The sequence below is a fragment of the Egretta garzetta genome, unplaced genomic scaffold (assembly GCF_000687185.1).
Source record: "Egretta garzetta isolate BGI_Z169 unplaced genomic scaffold, ASM68718v1 scaffold849, whole genome shotgun sequence".
In the NCBI taxonomy this organism is placed as follows: domain Eukaryota; kingdom Metazoa; phylum Chordata; class Aves; order Pelecaniformes; family Ardeidae; genus Egretta; species Egretta garzetta.
Window position 1 is genome coordinate 63,829 of NW_009260783.1, and position 5,953 is coordinate 69,781.

General features: G+C 62.8%; 1 long non-coding RNA gene across 1 annotated transcript in view; it reads left to right on the forward strand.

Moving 5' to 3' along the window:
* The window catches only part of LOC118453065, a 22,760-nt gene that overhangs the window by 6,326 nt on the left and 10,481 nt on the right, over positions 1 to 5,953 (forward strand). The window contains exon 2 of the long non-coding RNA XR_004842948.1: positions 1,689 to 1,699. This is a non-coding gene — a long non-coding RNA (uncharacterized LOC118453065). The remainder of the gene's footprint in view (positions 1 to 1,688; positions 1,700 to 5,953) is intronic.

The following is a 5,953-nucleotide window of genomic DNA, read 5'->3' on the forward strand; positions in this document are numbered from 1 at the left end:
AATGCCCACAATTTGGACAGCCTCCATCTTCATCCTCTGACCACGGGAAAACTTGGCAAGAACGAGACCTTGTCCATCAATTTTGGCACCAACTGGACAAGTGTTGAGCACGATTAAATGAGTTTCCACACTCAGATGAACACAATGCAACTTCATTCATATTAATAAAGCCCTAATCTCCACGGTCACTCAAATGAGCGTCTTAGGGGGGGATTTCCTGTGTGGCAGCTCCTGGCAGTGCCACGGCTGGGCAACCCATCACCAGTGTTAATTAAAGGCGGAATTAGAAATTATAGCCATGGCTGGGCTGCTTCTGTCTGTTTGATAAGTTACAACATCTCCCATACATCAACAAGGGTGGGGAAGAAACGATCCCGTAACTGCAGGGGCTTTCCAGGGAAGTGAATGGCTCTGCAGGGATAATCGGTTTTTAATAACCTAAACTGCGTGTTTTCGGAGGGGCTGCTGCTGTGTCGCGCCTCCTCCACCAGCCATTGCAAACAACGGCGGCTCTTTCGCCTTCAGAGGCGAGGCCAGCGAGGGACGGGGGCACTCACCGGCCCCAGCACAAGGGAGGGGACAATTCCCCTGGGTGTGAGCCCATCTGGAGCAAACACCGGTCCCTGGCTGGTGCCAGCACTCCAGGAGCGCCGGCCAGGCAGATGGCTGCTGGAGAGGCTCCTTTGGCTGCTGGGGTGGCCAGGGGACCGATCCTCGCTGTGTCACAGCGGCAAGCTGGAGAGCCACGGCGTGGAGCTGGGATCCCCCTGGGAACGGCGTCTGGGGACAAGCAGCCGCGAGCGGGGGTCTCTGCCACCCAAGGGGCAAAGGAGGTTGGATGGTGGGATGGTTCCTCCACAGGACTCATGGCTGCCTCGGGGTTTGGCCCCAGGCTTTGGTGCTGGGATGCCCCAAGTTGGGCGAGCAAGACCTGAAGTGAAGCCAACACAAGCAGTATGCACTCTGCCGGGGCACCCAGCACCCAGCCCAGAGAGCCCAGCACCAGGAAAGCCTTTGTCCTGCCATGTCCGCCCTGAAAAGCCCCCGTTAGCCTCAGTGAGGTGACCCCCTACGGCAGAAGCAAGAGCTCATCGTCCATCCCCCACCCACCCAACCCTCTCCACGCGGGCCGGTGCTGCAGGAAGGGAGGGAGGGCTTCTTTGCCCCTCACGCAGCTGAAACCTGCTGCCAGGTCACAGATCCAGGCACAGGGAATTTACTGTCCCCAGCCTATGAGCCATTCCTCCCTGGACCATCCCTGTCCCCATCCCTGTCCCCTCTCCACCGGGGCTCTGCATCAGCACCTGGGAAATCACACGCGTCTAACAGGCCATAACTCACCCTCCTCCCTCGAAAGCCTGTGCTAAGGAACACTAAGGCACCCCCCGGGGCTGGGATAGGCACGAGGGGTGGGGGAGTCCTCCTCCTCCTGGGTCGGGTGTGGGGGAGCATTCCATGGTACCCTAAGGCAACGGGATGACTTTGGGGGGGACTGCCACCAGCGAAGAGGGGGTGAGTCCACGGGATCCCAGCAGGTTCCCGGGCTCGGTGCGGTGGCTGGGGCTGTTTCAGCTGTCCCTGCAGAGCGGGTGGCCCCTCGCCATGGGCACCCTTTTCACCCGAAGCAGGGGATGCCGCTGTTGCCAGCTGCCGGCTTGTCAGCGTGCCGCACCGCGTGGCCACGCCAGGGGCTGGGCAGGTCCTTGGGCAGGATTGCCGCCCTCGCGTGCGCCAGCATGCAGAGCCCCTTCCTGACATGCGAGCCCAGGGAGGTGGAGTAGCTCCTATCGCCCCGCAGCCGTGCAAACCAGCGCCTCCCAGGGAGGATTAGCCTTGCTGCAGGAGACAGGGTCTGCTCAGGTTGGCATCGGACGCCGGCACCTACAATTCACCCTTCAGAAACTCACCGAGCTTTGGAAATGGAGGCTGCTGCCTCCTGCACCTTGCCCCACGCCTGGGGCCCCCAAAGGCAAGGCTGGGGGGCATCTGGGTTATTGCTCTGGGCAGCTTTTCTGCCCGTGCCCCCCAGGCTGGCATTGGCCCCATGGGTGAGGGCCGAATCAGGGCACTGCTCCTTGGGACACTGCAACCGATACCAGGGGCGAGGAGGTCTTCGAGGCTGCCCGCCTGCCGCATGCCCACAGCAGGGATTTAAAGGCAGGTGTAGGAGGCTGGGCAGAGGAGAAGACGCCCAGTGGGGTGGTATCCCAAAAAACCCTCTCCAGATGAGGGTCAGAGAAGGAGGACCTGCTTAGTGCCCGGCCAGGGTGAGGCAGGAGACCCCCGATGTGCTCTTGGGCCACAGCAGACTTAACACATCCGCAGCCCCCCGTGCTCCCACCACGCCACCGTTCAGCCCCCAGAGATGAGCCTGGAGGGGGATACATCTCCTGTGTCTCCAGCAACACCCCAGAGGGCCCTGCTGGAGGGTTGGGACTCAGCATCAGGTCTGCGGGGGCACCTGTGAGGGCATTTATCTGCAACAGGCAATAGCAGCTCAGGCAAATGCCACTGCTGCTGCTGGAGCCGGTGGGCTGCTGGCGTCCCCTGGGGCAGCACCCGCATGCCCTGCTCCCCCTTCCCAAGGAGCGTTGGCTGTGACGGCCTTCCTCCAGCCCTGGAGGCTTCCCTGAGAAGAGAAGCCGTGACCTGGCATGTCCTTAGGATCAAGGTCAGGGCACTTGTCCGCTTCCCTTGGGCGGGTCCCGCGAGACCTTGGCTCTCCTGGTGCTCCCAAGGGATGGATCCCCATCAGCCACAGAGACTGAGGGGGATGTCCAGACACACTCCGGGTCTGCATCATCCACACAGGGTCTGCACGATCCGCGACCAGGTGCTGGCTCTTGCTGCCCTGTAAATGAGTGGGTGCTTTCAAGTCAAGGGCGTATAGCGAAGAGCCTTTGGGCACCTCCCACCTTGCATCAACGTGTTGCATTGGACCGCAAAGTCAGGATGGGCCCTGTGGGCCTGGCTTATCCTCGGCCAGCAGGTACCAAGAGAACGAACAGCGTTGATGGGGCTGTCCCATAGGTTATTATAGGTTACCTCGGCCTTTCCATCGAGACAAGGGGTTTCCGTCCCAAAGGGAAGATGGATTCACAGCCAAAAGCATTGCTCATAATTCAAAATGCTCAAAACTGGAGCCTATTGCCATGGGGAAACAGCTAGCAAGCCCCAAGAGAAAGACATAAATGTCTTGTTGAATATTTGTACATTCTTTCAAATGCCACCAAAAATAAGACATTGCTGGTACTTGCCGTGACTGCCAAAAGCGACTGGAGAACAGAGAAGCCCCGCAGAGAAGAGAGGGCGAGGAGGGGAAGCACACGCACGCGTGTGCATGTGTGCAGGCTGGCGTGTGCCCGGGAGGGGCTCGGGGCTCGCGGCGTTCGCGTTCCCCTCGGGGCGGCTGGAGCGGGGAGACGGGACGGCTCCCACCAGCTCCCGTATCCCTGCAGCCCCTCCGCTGCCCCGCGTCCCCTTCCTAACCGGGGACAATCTGGCATGGTCTAGCACCGCCTGCGCCCCGTGCCCCCCGAGCCCGGCGTCTCCCCGAGCCCCAGCGATACCCCATGCCCCCTTTGTTCCTCCTGCCAGCTGGGCAAGAGCCACTGTCTCCCGCATGCCGTACTTTTTGGGGTTATTTCACCCGGAGCAGGCCAAGGGGGAATGGGGCGACACTCCTGAAGCACGGGAACACCGGCAGGCGAGAGGAGGGCATAACCTCCCCGGGCACGTGGGAAGAAGGCGAGAGTCATGGGCTGGAAATTTTTGCAGAGGAGTGAGTAAGTGGGAAGCTCCGGGCACAGGAGGCTGCAGCGTGGCCCTGGGGGAGCCTTGTCGCCCACGGCCGCTCTGAGAAGGGGTGGGCGCCCCTGGAGGTGCTTCCACTGTGGCATGGTGTGTCTAATTGCAGCCCAAACCGCCAGCGTGGCTTCACCCCTGCTCGCCCTCTAGGCAAAACCTCGCCTGGGGTGTTCAGAGGCTTCCCTCGGTTTCGGGCCATGGGCAGCAGCCAGCCAGCTCCACAACCCGATTTCCAGGCTGGAGGAGCAGCACAGAGCTGTGCCCCGGAGCGCGCCCTCAGCCTGCTCCGTGCTCCGCCAGGCTGGCCAGCAAACCCACACCCCTGGCTGGCCAGAATGATTTCAAGACACCCCCTCCCCAGGGCCTCCCCGAATCTCCTGCCGCCCTCTTGCTGTGCACCCCGCAGCACCCGAGGGCGTTTAACGGCGCCAGCGGGGGCTCGCCCCAGCAGACGCGCTGCCTCCTGGCTCTGCTGCAGTCTCACCCCTTCGCTGCGAGGCTTCATTCCCAGGCTTGCACCCACCCTGTGGGGAAGCCAGTTTGACTTTAACGCCTTCCAAACGAGCTGAAAAGGCTTGCATTTGAAATGACCCGTCACGCTCTGGCTCTACTGGAAGAGCCCTTCTCCTGCCGGCGTTCTGCCCGGGGTCGCTCCTCGGGGCCGTGCGCGTCCCCACGCCGGAGGAAGGGCGGCACATGGAAACCCACGTGCCGAGAAGCTCCTCGGCCGGGGCCTGTCAGGGCATTTGAAATGATTTTCTGGAGTGTTACACAAAGAGGAAAACATCCGAGACTCGCGGCGGGCTGCATGACTCACCATCGCCCGGGGAGGAAGGCCTCCATCGCCGCTTATGCAAGCGCTGGCAGCTGCGGGGGCCGCGCTGGCCCTGGGTGGACGCACTGCGTCCCAGCAAAGCCCACGCGTCCTGGGGCACAGCCTGGGCGCTGGGGGAAAGGAGCAGGAGCTCTGCTTTCTGCCGGCCCAGCCTCGGGAACGGCGGGGCTGTGCCATGGCTGCCGAGCCCCGGGCACCCAAACCGGCTGTGGGAGAGGGCGCTCCCCCAAGCCAGACCCAGGCGAGGAAGAGGTGTCAGGACAGGGCATTTGCGGGGGGCGGGGGGGCAGGGGAGGTGGCCTGGGCTAGGAAAGGCTGGGTGTGGGAAAAGTTCCGGAAAAACTTGGCAAGGGGAAAGATTGGGTTTGGTTTTGGTTTTTTTTCTTACTTTTTTTTGCAAAGTCCTGGTTCCTCACCGTCTTGATTGCTGCCTTCAGGAGAGCAGGCACAAGGATGGCCACGCCGAGGTGCAGGCAGGGCTGAGCCCCGGGGAATAGTCTGTCCCCACCCAGCACAAGGGAAGGCAGAGCAAGAGGCTGGGGGGGGCATCACACCCATATTTACAGTCAGTGGGGCAGGATCCTCTCCCTCGACTTTCCCCATTACCGCCCAACCCCATTTCCACGAGGGCAGCCAGGTTTCAGGAGAGCATGGGCTTGATGGGACCCCCCCAAAACAGGGCGGCAGCATCTGGGGACACCCGCAGCCCTGCCCCTCTGCCAGCTGCAGAGCTGGGGCGCAGGCAGGCACGCAGCCCCAGGGAGAGCTGCGCCAGTGCCCCTGGCCCCAGGCAAAGGGGAAAGGGCTGCCAGGTACCCGGGGAAGCTGCCCCACGCACCACCCTGTGCCACACCGAGCAGTGCCAGGATGCCTCAGCCCCCTGGACGGAGGAGACCCCTTGCCAGGCAACAGCGCCCAGCTGGGTCCCCGTCCCTCTGCATGTGGCTCCAGCTCTGTTGGCAGCCGTGGAGCAGGGCCCAGGCAGGAAGGTAGAGCTATGGTCACAGAGCCCTGGAGGCGTCCCGGATCTCCTGGGGGTCCTGCAGAGTTTGGGATGAGGCACCTATTTGTGGGACACCGGGAAAAGCAGGACAAGGTGGGCCAGAAGCTTGCTAGATCCCGCACTGGGTACAATGATGCGGGCAGCAATACCCCCGTGTCGCCCCACAGCGTTCATGCTCCTGCTCGGGGGGGGGCGGGGGGGGGGACGACGGGACCCCTCTCAGCAGCCACGCGTGGCCCCCCCGGAGCGCCCACCCCGTCCCCTGCGTGGCTGGCGGGTGGGGGCCGGCAGGCGAGGGCACCCGTGGC